The sequence below is a fragment of the Mesoplodon bidens genome (genome assembly GCF_964165515.1).
Source record: "Mesoplodon bidens genome assembly, chromosome: 10".
Classification (NCBI taxonomy): domain Eukaryota; kingdom Metazoa; phylum Chordata; class Mammalia; order Artiodactyla; family Ziphiidae; genus Mesoplodon; species Mesoplodon bidens.
The window spans coordinates 11,717,358-11,739,883 of NC_138172.1; the positions used below are offsets into that span (position 1 = coordinate 11,717,358).

General features: G+C 41.1%; 1 protein-coding gene across 6 annotated transcripts in view; it reads left to right on the forward strand.

The window, feature by feature from the left end:
* LOC308623425 (uncharacterized protein) overlaps positions 1-22,526 on the forward strand; it is a 175,217-nt gene that overhangs the window by 104,445 nt on the left and 48,246 nt on the right. Inside the window, exon 1 of one of the 6 annotated variants that reach the window (XR_014016820.1) lies at positions 18,910-19,277. The exons of the other annotated variants lie outside the window; for them this stretch is intronic. The gene's annotated coding sequence lies outside the window, so the exon portion shown is untranslated. Of the gene's footprint in view, positions 1-18,909; positions 19,278-22,526 lie in introns of those variants that run through there. 6 annotated transcript variants of the gene reach the window in all.

A 22,526-nucleotide genomic window follows, 5' to 3' on the forward strand; every position in this document is an offset into this window, starting at 1 on the left:
CCTACAAGATTGAGGAGAAATTCATGTATTGATTGAGTGATTGACTGCGCTAGAGCAGTGGTCTCAATGCAAGCGGCAAGCAGTGCTATAACAGACTCACCTGAGGAGATTTAAACATGGTTTCCCTGCCCCACGCTAACCCCCAACATTCTGATTAAATCAGAGATGATACCCAGATTTGGGAACTACTGGATTACATGACCACCAAAGTCAAGTCCCACCTTAATCCTGTTCGCCAAACTTTCCTGATTGTTTACCTAGTGTTACCTGGGGAGTTTGTTAAAAATACAGATTTCCATGCTCCACCTCTAGCTTCATGAATCAGAATCTCCAGGGAGGGGCCTAAAAATCTGTATTTCTGCTTAATTTTTTAAATTCTTGACCAGGTCATACATTGAACATGATTAGAAATCCCAAAATATATAAAAGAATGTCATCAAAAAGTCTCCTTCCCAAGCTTGTCCTCCCAACATCCCAATTCACCTTCTGGAGGAGGTGATCAGTGTTACTGGATTTTTTTGGTATGTGTACATTCCTCCAGCAATATGTGAATATATAACACATGTAAGGTAAATATATTTACTTTCCATATATATGTGTGTGTATGTGTATATATATATGTATATGTATATATATGTGTGTGTGTGTGTGTGTGTGTATGTGTGTGTGTGTATTTTTTAAAGAAAAATCCAAAGAGTATACAGTGAAAAGCCAGTTCATTCCTGGCTCTGATCTCCATTTCTCTTCTTCAGAATCAGTCAGATTCAAACACTTTTCCCAGTTTTTTGTGTGTCTCTTTCAGAGATAGAACTCTGTCATTTTAACAAGTGACTCAAGTCATTCTTATAATCTGGTGGGTTTGCGACACCCTGATGTTTCCAAGTAACTTGAAACAACTAGAAAACTTCACTTGGTTACACTTGAGTTGTATGAAATGCATTTGGTTGGATTCTATCCTGGATGTTATACTTAGTTTTGTGGATTTAACCATTATTTTATTTTATTTTTATTTTATTTTTTTTGTGTGTGTGGTATGCGGGCCTCTCACTGTTGTGGCCTCTCCCGTTGCGGAGCACAGGCTCAGCAGCCATGGCTCACAGGCCCAGCCACACCGTGGCATGTGGGATCTTCCCGGACCGGGGGACAAACCCGCGTCCCCTGCATTGGCAGGTGGACTCTCAACCACTGCGCCACCAGGGAAGCCCTTAACCATTATTTTAAAAGGCCTACTATGTGCTGGGCCCAGGTGGCAGTGAACAATGAACCCAGCTCACAGGCACTCACAATCTCATAGAGGAAACAGCCACTTTCAGCCCGAGTGTTATGAGGAAGGTGTGTGTGGGGACCACAGCAGCCGCTGGCACTGGAGGTGAGGGGGGCGTCCTGAAAGAAGGGCTTTCCACCCTGAGTCAAAAGGGATGATGAGGTGGTGCAGACCAGGCAAATGGAGAAGGAAAGTATTCCTGGCAGAGAAAAAAAGAAAGATGCAAAGGCTTTAAGTTTCGGTCCAGTCTGCTGCTCTCTGCAACCGAAAAGTAAAGCATCGTGGTGTTTGTGTGCAGGAGAAGTTCAAGATAAAATGAGGGAGGTAGGGACTTCCTTGGTGGCGCAGTGATTAAGAATCTGCCTGCCAAGGCAGGGAACATAGGTCCGAGTCCTGGTCTGGGAAGATCCCACATGCTGCGGAGCAACTAAGCCTGAGTGCCACAACTACTGAGCCTGAGCTCTAGAGCCTGCGAGCCACAACTACTGAAGCCCGCGTGCCTAGGGCCTGTGTTCCGCAGCAAGAGAAGGCACTGCAATGAAAAGCCCGCACACCACAATGAAGATTAGCCCCCGCTTGCTGCAACTAGAGAAAGCCCGCGCACAGCGACGAAGACCCAATGCAGCCAAAAATAAATACATAAATAATTAATTTAAAAAATATATATTAAAAAAATGAGGGAGGTAAACTGGGATCAAAATAAGATGGGAAAAAATATGACAGCTCTGAAAGTCAGGCATTAAGCTTGGGAATGATGTAACCAGTGTTTCAAAGAAATGAGTTGGAAGGGGGTGCGAGTGGAGTCAGGGAGATAACCGAGGAGACCGTTGTCAAAAGGGATGGCCATGGTAGGGAGGGAGAAGACCGCAGACATTTTAAAGTTACTTAAAAGGCAGATTCAGCAAGAGTTGGTGATGGATTGAAAGGGCTGTAACTGGGACAGCCCCAGATTGCTACGATGGGCAGTCAGGTGTTTTCACTTCAACCGGGAACACAGGTGGGAAAGCGCTTTGGGAAAAGGGATTTGGGAGAATGAAGGATTGAGTTTGACATTTTGAGTCCGAGGAAGAAAGGAGAGCTAAATTAAAGTCTGCAGTCCGACTGAGAAATGAGTCGTTTGGTGGTGGCTGGTGGCAGGACAGGCATCTCCTAATTCCTCTTTAAACCTTACTGAGTTTGCATCTCGGCCTCCACCCCTGCTTTTTCCCTGCCCCCCACACTCCCAACGCCCCTCTAAAGCAGGCTGATCCTAATGGTCTTTTCCTCCTCTCTGCATCCTCCAGAGTGGAGGGGTCCGAAGGGTGGTCCTGCGTTATAAGCTGCCGCGTTTACAAAATTCAGGAGCCCGCGTGTTAGGTTCTGTAAAAAGAAAATACTCTTAAGGTGCTTATAAACCATCCCCTAATGGTTCCATGTTTACCAGAATAGTGTACAGCACGGATTCTGACTCTTGAGTTTCTCATTTACTCTGGGCACTAACGATAAACCTCTTTAGTACGGCACTGGCCACCGATTGCACTGTGGATGTGTTTGTAATAATGTAAGCCTGCAGTCATGGTTTCCTTTGCCACTTGCACTTATTAACTCCTTTCGCTGGAATTAATAGAGCTTAAGCAAGTTAGATATTGGAAAATACGCACCTTTGCTTTGTGCCGTGAACAACCAGCCAGAGGCATTTCAAATTGTGAGGGTGACTAAGAAAGTAAGATCTTTGCTATTGTGCAGAGAAATCTGAAGAATTTTATCCATCCTTCGGTTCTCTCTAAATGGCTCATTGTATGCTCTCTGTAACGGCTCTAGGACAGATTTCTCTCTGAACTTCACAGCATGGGTGGAAGAGAGTAATTTGGCCTTTATTTTTTCCTGGCAGTCGGTGCCGGTCCATTTATATGGTATGTTCACAGGAGAGCTGACAAGTGTTGAAAAGTTTTATTCGATATGCATTTTTTTTTAAAGTAGAAACAAATCCGTAAAAATAGGTACGTTTAAGCTAGTTTTCCTAGTTATTCTTAAGAGCATAACCAGTTCGGTTTCATTAAGGAGTTCCACCTCAAATAGACTAACTAGCTATGTTAAACAGTCTGGGCTATGTTTAATATTCATGATAAAACCGTGTACTATATGAACAGTTTTTAATGATATAAGTGCAAAATCACATTATTTTTCTGTGTAACTTGTAAAAGCCATTCCTTCTAAAATGGGGCTGCTTATGCTAATTTGTTATAGTTAGTGAGTTACAGGCAGCTCTGTGAATTTACTTTTCTTGGCAGTTCTAGAATATCCTGCCATAACACATACTGAAAAACTGTTTGATGGGTTATGAAAATCTGGATGTACTAAAGGTACATCTTGTGCAAACCATAAAATAAATACATGATTACATTTCCAAATCTGTTATCTTATCAGGTTAAGGAAATTGTCATTATAACAACCCAAGGAAAATTAAACCATTTTCAATGGAAGATATACTTTCCCTTTGTACATCCTGTAAATATTTTTAATATCCAATGCTGGCTCAATTTTGCTGGTCTTTCTGGAAAAAAAAAAAACCCAAAACTGCCAGCTGGAGGTAAAATGGATTCCATCTAGAACCTACTTTGGAGATAGGTAACACCTCATGGCTTTAGTTGATATTCTGAGTAAAGTGTAAGAAATGCTAGTTGTCAGGATTGTTGGTATAAAATATATTTTGAAATTTTCAGCATTATTTCTAAGCAAGCCAGCCAAGTTCTATTATTTCAAGGATATTGAATTCTGGGTCTGTCAATATTAGTGTTGCCACTGATACATGATTGCTTCACTAGTAATAAATGAATAAGCTATATAATCTGGTTTGGTGCTGTGCTAGCTATACCTTCCCAACTCCTTTGAGACAGCCTCGACCTCCAGGAGCTTAGATTTCTAACACATGAAAAGATGTTGGGGAGAAACAAAGGCAATTCATTTGTCCACTTATTCAACAAATGTATATTGAGAATGTACTACGTACAAGGCCCCTTGTTACACTTTCTTCTGGCCTGGGGAATACATTGTGGCAAATAGGAGAGATTTGGTTCATATCCTTGTATTCTATCGGGGAGACAAAACATGAAATGACAAATCATACAATTAATTATTTAATAATTACAGGAAGTGTTTCAAAAGATACCTGCAGGGTGGGTTGAGGGCAGATATCTGGAGGCGGGTGGAGGAACAGGCTTATTTTTAAGGGAGTTCTTTTTTTTCTTTTTTTTTTTTTTTGTGGTACGCGTGCCTCTCACTGCTGTGGCCTCTCACGTTGCGAAGCACAGGCTCCGGACACGCAGACTCAGCGGCCATGGCTCACGGGCCCAGCCGCTCCGCGGCATGTGGGATCTTCCCGGACCAGGACACAAAGGCGTGTCCCCTGCATTGGCAGGCGAACTCTCAACGACCGCGCCACCAGGGAAGCCCTTTAAGGGAGTTCTTGAAATTTAAATTGTGTTTGGAATGAACTGGGACAAAATCTTAATTGTGTCAAGTTAAAAAAAAAGTTATTTTATTTAAAGGTAAAGAGTCAAAAGATCTCTAAGATAAATATGGTGTAGTTTGGTGATAATCTTATGTAGGCAGGAATATGTCTGTGCACGTGCCGAAGACAATTTCCTACCACTTGAGGAAATGATTTTTAATCTTAGGGTAAAAGTAAGATATTATATTCCACTTAAGAAGGAGGAAAAATGGATAAGAAATGCAGATGGCCAATTAACTTCTTCAGTCAAACCTCATACACATGATAAAAAATGTAAAGTTTAACGTTAAAAAAAAACCCTTTAACATGCTTATATGTTTGTAAAAGCTTCAAATTGATTAAAATTCTTCAGTGACTAGGTTAGGTTCCTTGATCATTGAATGTTCTCATATTTCTAAGCAAAATGGTATGATTTTATTTGAAGCTGAGACGTAAGGACAGAGTTGTACAAGGAAAGCCTAAATTGATTAAGAAAAGTCAAATATATAATTTAAATGATTTTTGCAATTTACTCTTCCAATTATAAATTTCAACCAAACCTAATTAATTTTCAATTTCTAGCACAACGTGCAGTTTTAGAAAATGTGTCATGAAAGAGATATACAACCAGGGACTTCCCTGGTGGCGCAGTGGTTAAGAATCTGCCTGCCAGTGCAGGGGACGTGGGTTCAAGAAGATCCCACACGCCACGGAGTAACTAAGCCCTTGCGCCACAACCGCTGAGCCTGTGCTCTAGAGCCCGTGAGCCACAACTCCTGAAGCCCTCGCACCTAGAGCCTGTGCTTGGCAACTAGAGAAGCCCCCGCAATGAGAAGCCCGTGCACTGAAACGAAGGGTAGCCCCCGCTCGCCGCAACCAGAGAAAGCCTGCGCGCAGTAATTAAGACCCAAGTCAGACAAAAATAAATAACTTAATTTAAAAAAAAGAGAGAAAACCAGAAGTAAAGTAAATGTAATCATCTACTAGGCTTAGATTGGGTAAAAAGATTAATTTACACTTATTCAGTACTATTTGTATAGGTAATATGTACATTATTATTTTTTTAAACATTATGAATTGTACATTTATTTGGTTCAACAAACATTTTCTTGAGCATCTACTAAGTATTAGGTTTGATGAGGGGCACTGGGGATACATAACATCTGCCCTTGGAGAAGTCTCAAGCATAGCAAGTCAACTCTGTACCTTGTAACATTGTGGAGGGTGCAAAGCACTACGGGGAAGGAATTTTTAATCCAACTTTTAGGTAATAAGTACATTATGGAAAAAAAATCAAGGAATCCCAAAATTAAATATCTCTCGTCCCATCCTGTTCTCCATCCACCTAATTCTCAACCATCCTAGACCACGCACAGAGACGGCACACTCTGGAAGTTATTATTACTTGTGTGTGTGTATACATGAGTTCTTTAGCACATATGAGCAAATTTCGATATGGGCTTGTTTCTTTTTACACAAAAGGTAAAGTCCCGAGTACACTGTTGAGCCTTCACTTTTTTTCTCACTTATTTCTTGGAGATCTTTTTGTATCAATATGCAAATCCTTTCACTTTTGTTTTTTCATGTACAGCTGTATCATATTACACTGTATGGATGTACCATAATTTATTTGACATTCGGGTTGTTTTTAATAAACAGTTCTGCAGTGAACAACCTTATGGGTGGTTACTTCTCAAGTATACCCAAAAAGGTAGAATTGCTAGTCAAAGATACAGTCATTAGTCATTTTAGTAGCTGTTGCAAAAATGCCCTGTGTTTGCGCTAATTTAAAGATTGCACTCATTTACCCTTCTATCAGAAATATATGAGAAAGTTTATTTTCCATTTGGTGTTATCGATCTTTTAGATTTTTTTGGTGAGTGGTTGGAGAAAAATGGTATCTCACTTTTTCATTGTTTATCTCTTTTAAGATTTTCTATTGGACTGTTAGTCCGTTTTTCCCCTTATTTGAAAAAGCTCTTTTATATTAGGAAGGTAAGATCTTCGTAACGTGAGTTGGAAATATTTTTATCTTACATTCTCATTTGTTTTTTGACTTGCTGGGGATGGCTTTTGACACAAAAGTTTTATTTTTATGTATTTGAATTTATCAGTATTTTCTTTTATGGCTTTTGGATTTGAGTCATTGTTGGAAAGGGCATCTCTACTCCACGATCATTAAGAGAGCATCCTGTTTTTCTTCTAGGGCTTGAGTACTTTTCATTGTGTGCCTTCAAATATTTTATCCATTTGGAATTTTTCCTGGAGTAAGATATGAATTTTCCTCCTAAAATGTTACCCAGTTATCTCAGTGTCAAGTATTGAATTGTCCATGTTTCCACGCTGTTTTGTGATGTCATTTTCATCTCATATCTATTTGGATCAATTTCTGAACTTTTAAAAATATACATATTTTTATACATTTCAACTCTTAAAAATGTTCCCATGCTGTTTCTGTGTTCAGGGTTCTTTTAGGTGACTTCAGCATTTACTTTTTAAAAAAATTTTAAATATGCTTTATTTTCTCTTAACAAAGCTTTGCATTAGTTGCTTCCTTGAGCAACATCTCTAGAAATTTACACAGAATAAGAAATGTGTTTGCAATTATGTGAAAATATTATTCGCATCAGAACTAATTCTGCAAAAGCTGAATTCTTGCGAAAAAGAAAAATCTATTTCAAGTGAACTTCCCTCAGTCCCAGGGAACCTCCATATACTCAGGTCAGAAATATTTCTTTATTATACATAATGTATTTTAAAGTATTTAAAGATGGATCAAATGGGCAAAGAGTTGGAAGAAAGGGTTTTAGATCTACCTCAGAATCTCTTAGTGAGGTTACTTAGAGACTTATCCTTAAATCACATTTATTGCAGGCTGGTTTTGTCACTTTTTAAAAATATTTTTAAATTGGAAACAACAGCGGGCTGGTTATATAATTCTTGTAATGGCAGGATTTTAGGGAAAATATCAGGCCTGCAGGCTTTAGATAATCACATGCAAAGTCACGTGTGAGACTAGGAAAGGGGGAAGAGCAGTGCTATGTCTGATTATTTACTTTCTGGGGGTGCACACAGATTATTTCTGGTTTAATCTGGAAGATTATATAGCCGAGAATAAAGAGCCCATAGACATTCTGCAGACTCCAGAATCTCACCAGTTGGTTTTAAACCTGAGGCACATGGGCTGCATTAGACACTGGACCACCCGCTCATGTCCTATTCCTGACTTTCTTGAATCAAATAAGGTCTTTTTGAAAAGCTTGAAATTAGTATTCATATAAACAGGGAAATGCTGAAACCAGCTGGCATTCTGTAAATGAAATCACTAGAACAGGAACTTGGAATAGTTTTTCTTCCTGATTATTTTGCTAGGTCGTCACCATAAGTGGCCCCAACTTGGGTCAACCCTCTGACTCTTCCTGGGGAAGACATCCACCTAAGTATTTTACAGGGTTTATTAAATTATTTTAAAACATTTACTGTGTTTAATATAGACATGGCTATTTATAAAAATGAAACATCTATTTGGCAATCAGGGAAGAATGACATAGAATGCTAGAAAAAAGAGGAAAAAGAGGAAACAGTTTCATTACTATCAGACGTGGAGTAGAACTTAGTCTTAGCTAGATCTCATTTAAGAAATGGAAACAAAAAAAGAAATCCAATTTACTTCCTAAGTTTGTATCAGAATATCTTTTCTTCTTCAGAAAATTCATCCTGAAATTTAAATGAACACATCAAAAATGCAAGTCCAATCTCCTCATCGGAAACTTAATATGATAGCTTGAGAAAAATATCTCATTAACTATACCCTGAATAGTTTTTGCCCATAACTAATAACGTGTAAACAGAAATATAGGAAGTCAAAATTAATTTTAAACATACTCAGTAAATGTACAGCTCTATATTTTTCATAATCTAAAGGGAGGAAAAAAAAAGCGTTACTGAGAAAATATCCAGATTTCTTTGAAAGAAAGTTTATTGACTTTTAGCACCGAACTCCTTTCTTGTGTGAAATGATTGACCAGTGTGTGAATTTTTTTCTGAGAGTAAGGATATAGGCATATCAAAATTGGGATTAGGAGGCTGGATGATTTAAGTGCCCTGTGTAATTAAATGTGCTTCTATGCTCTAAAAATAGCATTTTGTTGGGCTTACCGATACAATAGTGAGATAACCTATAGGAGGTAACTTGTGACGACGCTATGCTCACTATACAGTTGATAAGAAGCATTGGTTGATGGTTTCTACTGATGAATGAAGAAATTATTGGAATAAGAGGGAAGGAGAGAACAGCTGTAAAGTTGCTAGCATGAGGCAAAGAATGAATGAAGCAGTGGATAACAGTGATTATTTGGTGGTAAAGCACTGAAGGCAAGGATTACAGTTTATATTTCATTTTTTAACCTTTAGCGCCTCATACGGCTTTCATTGTTTGCTAATTGTTTGCTAATTTTGTTGCCTGAGCAGCATAAATCTCTCTGTTTGATTCCTTTTTAGTGGTTCTTTATTAAAACTGCCTATGAGAAATGAAAATTGAAAAGGCTTTTTTTCTTTTCTCGTTTATTTAAGGAAAGGAAGACTGGGATAAGGTCAAATTACTGTTTGGTTAGTGTATAACAGAAAACAGTTACATTAATTGAAACCTTCCTTTCCTGATATTTCAGACATTCTAGGGTTTGTGTTTTTTAAATTAATGGATGTATTAAGCACCTTCTGTGCTTAAGGGGTAAGACTTGGTGCCTATTCTTTAAGCAAATTATTTCATTTGAGTGACAAAGTTCATGCTCCCTTATGTGTAACATAAGTGTAGTATAGTTAAGTCTATACTAAGTGTCTAAGAGGATTCAGGTCACAGAATTACGTGAACTGTCAGTGCAGGAAAGTTTTCTTGAAAGAGATCAAGGTCAGTTCTTTCTCTGCTTCCACGTGTGGCCTATAACTGACCAGGAATCAGAGAACTGGATTGCTCGTGCATACAAAAGAACAAGGGTAGGATTAACGGGATTGGGGAACTTTGTTCACAATCTTGGGAAGAGTGCTTAACATGTCACTGGGGGCACTTTGAGGGTGTGGGGTGTTTGTGTGTGTGTACCCCACCACGATCATCTTTTTTCCTGGAATTTTCCCTTTCCGAGTTAATAGCTAAAGATGCCATAGAGAGAATTGAGGGGGGACAGAGATGGTTTAGGATTACGTTTGAATGAAAAAGTGGTGGTTTCAGAGGGTTCATTGCAGCCCCTGAACCGGGGGAAGGGCCTTCCCCCGGACCCTGTCCGGGGAAACCATATGAATATGTTATTCCTCTCAGTGTGAGTGAAGTTGACATTAGAAGGGAATTGAAGAGAGCTCAGGGAAAGACAGCACGGGCCTCCATTTTTGATAGGAATGGACATGGGGCAGATGCATTTGATGTCATTGGGAGATTCTTTCGCCTCTGAACACAGTCTCAACCGGCTCCTTGGAAGTCTTTCCAGTCCTGTGGCATCCTCCAGTTCCTGCCTTAGATTTCTGCTTTCCAGCAGTTACCTAAAAGCACAGCCAGACATTCCTACTGCTCATTTCTAGCAATAATCTCCTCCTTTGAAAGAGCCCCTCATGGCGAGAGTCCCGGCTCCTGCTTTCGACACGCGTGCCTGCCTCAAATGTCCTTCTGACATCCAAGGTACAACTCTGAATTCTAGGAATTCTCTGACCCTCTGCTCTGATCCCAGAATGAACACTCGCCTGAATCAATACTCAGGACATTCTTAACAAATGAATACCTTCTGCATCACCCCATGCAGACTGCTATACCACTGAAACCTTTCTTCTAGACCTGGAATTGCTAGGAATGAACGGTTCTTCAGGGATCTTAGCAAATCTAGAGTCTCCAGGTGTCTGCTAAATCCTACCTCTGTTGAATCATTTTGTTGCTTAGCATGCAATTCTGTTAATTTGTCTGATCTAGTTAGAGCTGAAAACCTATGACAACTTGCTATGGTCAGTATGTCATCCTGACCCTCACTTAACAAATATCAGAGTTCTAACTACGTGCTGGTGCTAAAAGGCTCTCTTCTTCCTCCGAGCAGAGTGCTCTAATGGCCTTCTTTTTGGGGAAATGAAGGTTGCTGCTACACCAACACGCTCCTATGTGTGACTTGCGATCACATATTTACGTCTTAAGTCTTTTCTTTATTTTCCAGATATTCTACACTGATCATATGTCACTGCCCTCTAAAAAGTCATCTGAATAGAAACATCATCCCTCCCCCAAATCGACAGATAGAAACTTATAAAAATAATAGATGGAGATGTTCACATACACATATACACATATGTAACTTTTAAATAAAGATTCACAAGTAGGAAGTTTTGATAATAGTGATATTTGACACTGACCTAGTGTTTTACCGTTTAACAGCTGTTTTCATATATCTTGTATTGGAGGTCGACTAGCTTAGTAGTTAGAAGTCAGTTCACATCTTGATATGGCGTGGGCTGGGCGTTGAACTTCTCTAAGCCTCAGTCTGATCTCTGGGCCTATCTCATAAAGTTATTATGAGGATTTGGTGGAATGACGCTTGTAATGCGTGAAGAGGATCTAGATTATGGGAAACGTTCAATTCACGTTCCTTATTGTCTGATTTTTTTCCCCCACAAACATTCTTGTGCAAAAGTAGGGCATGGGGGATTATCTTCATTTTACCAAGGAGGAAGATCGTGCTCAGAGAGATTTGCTGAAATGACAAGCAATTCTTTAGTTTTTAAACTGAGTTCCAATTGCAGTCTTATTGCTGGCCTGGAAAGGGCCATCAAGTGAGTCCCCAGGGACCTTTCTCTAGGGTGGAGCAAACACACAGGGAACCTGAAACACCCGTTGAAGCACTCTTGTGGGGTTAAGAGAACCCCTATGGATCTGACCCTGTCAGTTCCTCTATAGAGTCGCAGAGCTAATGGCCTCAGTTCAATTTGAGTCAAATGTTAACAAGGCAGGTTCAAATCATTCTTTACTCTTTTTTGGGGGTGCAGGTGGGGGAAATGATGAAAAAAATTATATTAATTTCAGTAACCTCATTTCTAAATGAAACTTACTTGCCTGAGAATTTCTGTGAGTGTGTAGTTGCTTTCAAAACTCAGCTGCCTTAGAACACTCTATGACATAAATCACAGCAAGATCCTTTTGACCCACCTCCTAGAGAAATGGAAATGAAACCAAAAATAAACAAATGGGACCTAATGAAACTTAAAAGCTTTTGCACAGCAAAGGAAACCATAAACAAGACGAAAAGACAACCCTCAGAATGAGAGAAAATATTTGCAAATGCAGCACCTGATAAAGGATTAATCTCCAAAACTTACAAGCAGCTCATGCAGCTCAACGTTAAAAAAAAAACAACAAACAACCCAATCCAAAAATGGGCAGAAGACTTAAATAGACATTTCTCCAGTGAATATATACAGATTGCCAACAGACACATGAAAGAATGCTCAACATCATTAATCATTAGAGAAATGCAAATCAAAACTACAATGAGATATCATCTCACACCGGTCAGAATGGCCATCATCAAAAAATCTACAAACAATAAATGCTGGAGAGGGTGTAGAGAAATGGGAACCCTCTTGCACCGTTGGTGAGAATGTAAATTGATACAGCCACTATGGAGAACAGTATGGACATCCCTTAAAAAACTAAAAATAGAACTACCATACGACCCAGCAATCCCACTACTGCTACTGGGCATATACCCTGAGAAAACCATAATTCAAAAAGAGTCATGTACCAAAATGTTCATTGCAGCTCTATTTACAATAGCCAGGACATGGAAGCAACCGAAGTATCCATTAACAGATGAATGGATAAAGAAGATGTGGCACATATATACAATGGAATATTACTCAGCCATAAAAAGGAACGAAACTGAGCTATTTGTAGTGAGGTGGATGGACCTAGAGACTGTCATACAGAGTGAAGTACGAAAGAGAAAAACAAATACCGTATGCTAACACATATATATGGAATCTAAAAAAAAATGGTCATGAAGAACCTAGGGGCAAGATGGGAATAAAGATGCAGACTTACTAGAGAATGGATTTAAGGATACGGGGAGGGGGAAGGGTAAGCTGGGACAAAGTGAGAGAGTGGCATGGACATATATACACTACCAAACATAAAATAGATAGCTAGTGGGAAGCAGCCGCATAGCACAAGGAGATCAGCTCAGTGCTTTGTGACCACCTCGAGGGGTGGCATGGGGGGGGGAGATGCAAGAGAGAAGAGATATGGGGACATATGTATATGTATAACTGATTCACTTTGTTATAAAGCAGAAACTAACACACCATTATAAAGCAATTATACTCCAATAAAGATGTTAAAAAATCAAACAAACAAACAAAACTCAGCTGCCTTGGTTAACGTGGCTTTGCAAAAGGGGCACACACACAAGCTTGGAACCAACGGCGGGATGCTGGCCGGCCCGTGCCTTATTTGGGCAGGTGTGTTCATCCAGCGACTTTATGTGAGGCAGGGCTCCTCTTCTTAAACGACTTGAAAAGTAATGCATCTCATCGGCTTGTGACAAAGATGCACTCTGTGATTCTTCTTAGCAGTTTCATTTCTTTTACAAGATAAAAGTTAACGCCTCACAGCACTTTTTGTGTTAACCATTCTTGGACAAGTAACCCAATTTTCTTTTTCCTAAAATATAGTTTTAAAAACAAATTCATTTCTTTTACAATGTACTGAAATGTTAAAATGTTTCGGCTAGGAAGTGTCACCCGTCCTTCTGCTGTGCTTCTTGCAAAAGTATTCTTGGACTGCTCAGCTTTAAGAGAGATAGACTATGTCAGTGAAACATTCCCAATAAGTAAAGGGTACTAACTCACATTATTAAAGATATTTTGTCCACTGATGGATTCTGTTAGTGGTAACTTTAATTTATAGGAGTGAAATGTTAGGAGTCAGTTGACCAGCAAAATCTCTGAAATCACCTTGTTGAGAAGACAGCTTAAAGGGCAAACATTTGATATGTATCGAAGTTTTGGGTAATGCAGCTATCTGGTAAACTTCAAAGTGGAATCTACAGAGATAGTATGGAAAGCTAATGTTAAAAGCTTCATAAAATCATAGCTTTGAATTATGATGAAAACATAGTTTAGGAAAATAAGCTGGAAAAACTAGGTTTAACGGTTGGACCACAGATAGAAAAGTATTTAATGTAGGCATAATAATCTGCAAAGAATATATGGGTAATTTCTACTGGTTATTTATTTTTACTTCTGACAATTTCAAAAGAACTACAAAATGCCATAGAAATATAACAGCTTTTCTCTGATTGGTACATGTCCCCAGGGCATGTTTTTGCAATAATAGAAATGTTAGTTTTGCTGTTCACACAAAAAAACCTCAATTTGGCTAATTTAAGTCTTAGGCACAGAATGATGCCTACCAGAATTACAGTGAGATACTGCACACATTGCTTCCTGTCCTGACCATTTGAGTGTTGCTAGGCAACAGTTTAAAAGGTACCACATACCTTTGGTGTGACATTGCCAGGTGTTAAAAAAAAATGATACCAGGTAAGCTGAGCTGAGAAGCTAGAAATCCATTAGGAATAAAAGATTCCTGAACAAATCCACACTGAATGAGTGTGGTTTGTGTGCCTGCCTGCATGCACGTGGATGTAGAAACATAAGTTATTAATAGTCATCCACAACTTGTTACAGAACATACAAAACTAATTTTCTTTAAAATATGTGGACACAAGAGCAACCTTGCCATGGATACCCTACTTGTTTCAACTGTAAGCAGTGAATCGATTTTTTTAAGAGGTGAGGGGTTTACAAAACAGCCGTAATGGTAGATTATTCATATCCTCCTCTCCCCAGTTCTGAAAAACCTGGGGAAGGAGATTAAAGTGTAGCCTCCAAACCAAGACATCTATAGGAAAAATGAATTAACTTTCATAGGGGTTGCAAATTGAAATAACTCTTTTTTTTTTTTTTTTAAGTCAAAGCTCCTGGAATTAGTTTTTCTATCAAGATTTTATCCCTAGGGTGAAATTCAGATGCAGAGTTTAGAAGCTGAGGCGGGGTTGTGTTTTCCAAACACATGCCCTTCCCTCGTGCCCTTCTAACAGCATGATGATGGCATCCCTCCATCAACAGGTGGGGCCTATGTCCCATTTCCTGGAATATGGGTGGGCCAATGACAGGGCAGAAGGGATGTCACCTGACTTCCAAAGCTAAGTCATGCAAAGTGACAAAGCTCCTGCTGGGATTCCTTTCTTAGAACTTTGTCTTAGGATCCCTAAGACGCACCCGTGAGAGTACCAGCTAGCCTGAAGCCACCTTGCTGGAGAGACCACATGGGAGGCTCCTTAGCGACAGTTCTAGCCTCTAGCTGTTCAAGCCTTCTTCCCACCACCAACCTCCAGACACAGGAGAACCAGCCTTCAAACCATCCCTAGTTGATGCTGAGTGGAGCAGAGACCAGCTGTACCCACTGAGCCCTGCCCAAATTGCAAAGTACTGAGCAAAGTAGTGTTACGCTACTAAGTTTTCTGGTGGTCTGTGATGCATCATTAGAGAACATTAGGACTTGGAGAAAATTTTGTTAGAGTTAAATGCTAAGTAAAAGTTAATATACCCATAGCAGAGTTGTTCGACCAGCAAATTAATAAGCTGTCATTTACAGTGTTAGTGTCAAGTTTGAAGCAGAAAACCACCTTGTCTTGATGAGAGCTGTTGACAGACATGGAACCGTTTGGTTGACGAGCTTCCTTGATATTCTTCTGAAGCTTAGCCCTAGTCTAATGTCTTTATTTCTTAATTATGATAATCAAGTGAACAGAGGAAGGCAGAAGATGTAGTGGTCTTTTAGCTGTCTGCTTCTCGTGATTCTCTGGGCTAGGAATTGGGATAGTGCTCAGCTGGGTAGATCTTGTGCTCCGTGTGATTTGGTGGAAGTCACTCACTCAGCTGCCTTCAGCTTGTGGCTGGACTGGGTCGGAAGGTCCAGGAAGGCCTCTCTTGCACATTGCCTCGCCACTCACGTGCTGTGTCTCATCACTCAGCAATGTAACCCAAGCTTCTTTAATGCATGGAGGCTGACTTCCCAGAGCGGAAAGCAGAAGCTGCCAGACCTCTTAGGGCCTGAGCGTGAAAGTCTGAGAATGTCACTTCCACTGCATCCTACTGGTTAAATGAAGTCACAAACCAAGTCAAGGGGAGGGAAAAGAGACTCTACGTGTAGAAGGATGGCGTGTCATGCACATACAGGGTGGGAAGAAATGGTTGGCCATTTAGGAGACAAACGGGAAGAGTAATTGGCTCTGAAGAGGGAGAGAGGGGTTCTAATCCTAGCTCTGCCACTAACTAGCTGTGTGGTTTTGGCCAAGTCACCTGTTAATGCTTAACCTGTTTGTTCACATGCCAGGTGAGAATGAGTCATGAGTTCCAAGATCCTGTCTAGTTCCAAAAATTTGCCTCTAATCAAGACAGAACGAACATTAGCCTAGAAAGTGAGGGGGGAGGGTATATAAACAGAAACACAATTAATGAATTATCCAATTGTTCTCTTCTGGGCTGTTGTTAGCCTGTGTTTAACCTTTAGCTCTGGACGGGCTAACTAGACTAATCAATCACCATAGGATCTCAGCTTTTGAGGCTTACTCTTCTATCTTGAGGATCTCAGCTTTTGAGGCTCATTCTTCTATCTTGAGGATCTCAGCTTTTGAGGCTTATTCTTCTGTCTTGAGGATCTCAGCTTTTGAGGCTTATTCTTCTGTCTTCAGGACTTTGCTCCTGGTACAGCCTACCTTCCCCTTCCACCTCTTCCTCCTCTTCAGCCTCACGGGGTGGGAAGTCAAAATGCTGTTCAGTTTTACACCTGAGTTTTTACCTTTTACAAGGAGCAGGAAGCATGAGGGCTCTGAAGGGAGCTGGAGTAGGGACCCTGGAACTAGAATTTGACAAAATAGTATAGCCAGCTGAATACCTCTCTGAATATTGTGTTGAACAATCTGCACCTGTTGCAAGATGAGACCTACCCCCTCACCCCCAAAGTGAACTGAAACAGGTTTTTTTTTGTTTTTAAAAATCTTCAACCATGGGCTTTATACTTGTGAAATATACAATTCCTTCAGCAAGCAGTCTCAAACACTTGATTTCAGGAGAACTACAGGTTGCCACAAGGACCCCCCAAACTAGATCTTTGATCATTATTTGGGAGGTTCGGGATGGAAAAGATCTACAGTGGGTACACAGGGTCTTTACCTTAAGGAGCTCATCATTTAGTAAGTTACCAGGTGCCTTCCAATTTGCAGGCCTAAGTTAGACGTAGCAGGTGAGCCCTTACTGGCTATACCTGCTCCAGGAATTTCCACAACAGCATCCAGATACAGGCAGAGCCCTGTGTATCCTACCCCATACTCCTTTACTCTAGTCCGTGATTTTTCAAGTTGGGGGCAGGGTGGGGACACTAAAGCAGTGTGCACTGAGATCTACTGGATCCCAGATGATCATTCTGGCACTAAACTCTCACCCCTCCCTACGTCTTTCGACTTTATTGCCAGAACTCTTAGGACTCCTCAAATGAGAAAATAGTCATGTTTTTTGGTTACTGTAAGCAATATACAAATCCTCATGCTCAAGAATGCAGCTTATCATTACTATCAGAATAATCTGCTAGATCTGCCGCCCACTCCATGTTTATGGTCTTCATTCTTTCTCTAAGCTCTCTCTTGTTATCTCCACCAACTAGGATCTTCTTAGCCTTGCTCCCTTAATATCCCACACCGTCTCCCCTCACAGCCTATTTCCAGTGCTTCCATTCTGTCAGAATTTCAGTTTAGGCCCCTACAAATCCAAATGCAGGAAAGATATTCTTTCAAATGTTGTGAAGAAACATGTGATCAAAATCAATCCACGAACAGTCACTTTTCTAAAATCTTTGGGGGAGAGGTGGCAAAGATGAACCAGAACTTTAAGACCTCAAAGCAGTAATGCTTTTTGTTATTGGTTCAATTCTCATTGTTCCTTAATCCTTCTCCTATTCTCTAGAAACTAGGAAATGAAATTTGGGGATAGAGGAGCAGATCTGAAGCTATTTCCCATTATATGTGCACCCAGGTTCTCAACCTAAAAAAACTGTCCACGGGACAAATATGACAAATGGGGGACAGATGTTCACCTAAGTCCTGTATCAGGAATGCCCCAACTTAGGCCACGACAGCTTCTAAGTCGTGTTAAAAACAACAGAAAGCTAGTTCTCAAGGGGCATGTGTCTTAATCGAGGGACTCGTGGCATAAGAATATACAAAACTGACATAAGGCACATATTTCAGGTTTTGAATCTAACATCGCGGTCTACATCTAGCCTTATATTTTTCTTTGTATGACCATACACAGGAAAGCTGCACAAGAACACCTGTGACTGTGTTATGTTAATGGAAGAAGTCTAAGTGTCACTAGAGTTGTATGCGTGACCTGGCCGATGGCCGGGTGGGTGCCCTCGGAAGAGAGCATCACTCTGAGCCTGCTACTCCTACTGGAAGAGACTCTGCCCACAGAATGCTCTAGAGAGGATCATTACTAAAGGGTGTGCTGCTCTGAAGGAACTGTTGAGGTTCATGACATGCAGGAGTTCGTGAGGGTTGCAGAGATTTGCATTTAGACATGAAATGAGGAAATCTGGAGTAGTCTGTTCTGACGTTCCTCTGACAAACCCAAAAGGGCAGGGTGTGCAGCCCGTGACACCCACTTCCTTCCCTTTCCGAGGAAACGCCCCCTCCCCGATCCAGGCCTCCCCGGACCCCCACCCCCACCCCGTCCCCCGCCTTCCAGTAGAGCTCGCAGCCTTGGCCGCGCAAAGGTCTTCCGACCCGCTCCAAATCCCGACCTGGCGCACGCGCACACAGCACGCGGCCAAGTAGGCGCCGCCGGCTGGGCGAGAGGGGCGTGAATCGGCCAAGGCTGCTGCGCTCCCTCGAGGGGGCTGGGCAGCGAGGGGGCGTGGTGAGCGCGAGGCCCCGCCTTGCCATTGTAGGCGGCGGGGCCAGGTGCAGGTCCACGTGAGCAGCCGGCCCACGGGCTGTAGGGCCCGGGCGCGCAGGCGCACAGCAGGGCTAGGGCGAGGTCGGAGGCGGCAAAGGGGTGAAGCCGGAGGAGGTAGTGCCTGGGAACAGGCAACCTGTGTGTGGCGCGGTGCCCTGCAGCTGGTGGCGGGTGGGGCCGGCGGGCGGGCTGCCGCTTTCCCGTGTCGACGGAGGCTGCTGACGGGAAAACAATCCGGGAGGGAGCGCCTCGGCCCAGGTCCCTTCCCCTGAAAACCTGCGAGATTTCAGGGCCGAGTAAGCCAAGCAGAAGATCTGGGCAGTGTTAACAAACGGACGTTGAGATTCGCAGAGCTCAGCCTTCGAGGCCTCTGCCAGCCCGCCACCGGCTCTGTGACCTCTGGCGTGTCACAGCCTGGCCTCAGTTTCCCCACCCTTCTAGAGGGCTTGCGGCTTGCGAGTGGCCCCGAAGAAAAGAGTTAACGTGACAAATACTACCAGCCTAGTGAGTATTTAGAGCATCTGAGTCACGCCCTTGCCCTCATTTCAACAAGATGAGTTACACGGTGGTTTAGTGTCAGGGCCCCTGTGTGAGCTTGGGCCTCAGTTTCCTTGTCGGCGCACAGAATGTGCTTCGAAGGTAACGCGAAGGGAGTGTGGAGCTTTGTCCCTGGTACATGGTGGGCTCATAATGCTAGTTCCAGGTGTCAGGCGGAGCAAGTGGCGTCGACGTAGAGTTTATTTTAGAGTAGCCAGGCTGTCTGGGGGATGCAACCACAGACCACGCGAGCCGGGGTGCATACCTGCGGATAGCGGTCCGTTTCTACTCTGTCAGCTAGCCAGGGAGAGGGGATACACTTAATAATTTATTAAGTACACTCCCATTTATCCCTGACTTAGAAAAGGCTTCCTTGGTCTAATTTTCCCGTCCTCTCTAGTTGGTAGTGTTTTAGAAACGCTAAAGGAAACGTTTCATTGATTGTTATGAATTTGATGTTACATTTAGTTCTGTGCTTTTTATTTTTTAAAAATAATTTTTGGCTTTCGTTGCAGTGCACAGGCTCTTCGTTGGGGTGCGCTAGCTTCTCCCTAGTTGTGGCGCGCAGGCTCTCTAGTTGGCGTGTGCGGGCTCTGTTGCCCCGCTCTATTGCCCCTCGGCATGTGGGATCTTAGTTCCCTGACCAGGGATTGAACCTATGTCCCCTGCTTTGGAAGAGGGATTCTTAACCGCTGGACCACCAGGGACGTCCCCATTTAGCCCTCTTATGATGATGATGATGAGGGAAATGTGATTGATCTGTATTTGGCATGGTTATTAGTATACTGGATTAATTTGGGATAAAATTGTCAGTACTCAGCAGGAGAGCTGGCAAAACCGTATGTTCAACTGTTACTGGGGCTCCGTGTTGAAAGCTTAAAAAATACTCGTGTTCTGTGCTGTATTACCTTCGTGGTCTCAGTAATACCCCAGCTTCCATTGTCTCTAGGGTGGTCCTTGAAAGCTTTTGTTAATTTTTATTTTTCAGACATTTTGACCTTAATCTCACCTTTTCCTACCAGTAACCACTTAAAGATTCTGTTGCTGCAAGAGTTCAGGGAAAATCCATTTGTAATATTATTTGGAGAAGGGTGACCACACCCTGACTTCTACAGCGTTGAGTAAATCAAACTACTGTTCTTACTGGAAAAAACCTGCAGCTGAAACTGGGGTTAGGGATAAAGAAACCCAGCTGGATTTTGCCCCTCAGTACTAGTGATAGTTTCTGTTTGTGGTGTGTTTATCATAAAACATGCTTTGCAAGAATGTGACTAGCTCTTTATGAATCTACCGTGACTCTACATGGTTTATGATGACTATACATGGTTTATGATGCCTAGCATCTAAGATATGTACAAATAACTGGTAGATCCTGACCCCCTTAAATGACTGACAGGTGTTTGCAAAAGTCAGTATTCAGCCCACACAATAGCTCCTTGCTGGAAAAGTATTTGGTTGATATTATCTATAACTGATACTTTTAAAATATAGTATTGAAAGCATATGAGAGATTTCGGGGTTTGACTTTTTCATTTATTTTCATCTTCGCGTTTCAGTATTTTAAACAGTTGTAGAACTTATGTGCTAGTGTTAACAGCTTCTTGAATTTGGCTTAAAAGAGCTCGTTGTCCTTGGTCTCACTATTTCAGTTCAACATACTTTATTTAACAGAGAGTATAATATGCTGAATAACGGCAGCAATCATAATAAACATTCATTGAAAATGTACCATTTCCATTTATATTTATGCTTATCATATATATCCATTTTATTTCACCATTTTGGACACTGGGGAATAAGACACTGTTTATTATATGTTTTCACCTCAGGAAATTTATGACTTTGTTTCCTCTATTTTTTTAAGAGAAAAGAATCTTTCTGAAAAGTGAAGCCTTTTAATTGTGGTAGAAATCCTGAATATAATGTTTCATTGAGAAATAGTAGTCTCCTTTAAAATTTTTGTTGTTTTTTCTTTGTTTCAAATGAAATAACGAACTCTTACAACATTAGTGTGGCCCTTAGCCAAAACCAATCATTTCTTACTTTAGTAAATGGATCAAGAATTTTAATTTAATACATAGCAAGTATAATACTTAAGGATCCGCTCAAAAAATTGATATTGGATGACAAAGGTTTTAAAACAAGGGTTTTAGACTTCAGAACAGGAAAGGTAAATTTGTGTTTATCCTGTGCTTTATTAAAATATTGGAAATTAATAGTAAAAAGCACTGATGCATTAAAAATAAGCCATTAGACTTTGGGCAACATGGATTAGTCAGTGATACATATATGAATATAATGATATGTACATATATGTATATAATGATATGTACGTATATGTACCATTGTTTGTTTTACAAAAGGCTTTCACTTTATCTCCTCTCATCAGTTCTCCTATATCACTTTCATATAGGTATTGCTTAAGCCATTGAAGAAATGAAGAAAAAATTTCAGAAAAGGAAAAAAAAAATTCAGAGAAGGTGAAAGGAAATTGCCCAAGGTCTTCTGAGTCCAAGTCCTGTAATGCTCACACAATAAAAAAAGACATGGTGGGCAATGAATATCTTTGATTGAGCCCATTGTCAGTGCAGTCAGTCTAGCAGAATTACAGGTCTTTCACTGCGATTGACTCTTCTGTTCTAATTTTTACCCATTTCTATTAACAAAATAAGCATTTCTGAATTTAATAGTAACAGGAATAGAGTGGTGAACAAGACGTAAAGCAGCCTCCGCTCTCATGGGAGTTACAATTTAGAGGGGTAACAGAGAGCTAAATAACTTCAGATTGTTAAGTGCTAAAGAGATGAAGAGCACATAACCCAGCTTACGGTGTCATGGAAAGATCCCCAGGAAAAGGGTACCTTAATTGATGTCTGAAGGATAAGTAAAAATCAGGTGAAGGCAGGAGGAGATGGACAGTCTCAGTAAAGGAACAGTATGTGAAAAGACGTGATGCAGAAGAGTGCATCCATTGTTCTAGGACCTGGAAAGTACACTGTTAATCATTATAGATGTAGGGGTGTGTTGGGGGCAGTGGCTTTGGTGAAAAAGGAAAGGGTGAGAGATGAGGATAAATAAGGAAGAAGGAGTTAAGGGACTTTGAATCTGTGAGTAAAGGTTTTGGAAACTAGGGTAGAAGAATGCTGGGAGCTTCGAGACTGTGAGTAGGAGGAACAACTATTAGGAGACCATTGCAGAAGTCCAGGTAAGAAATGA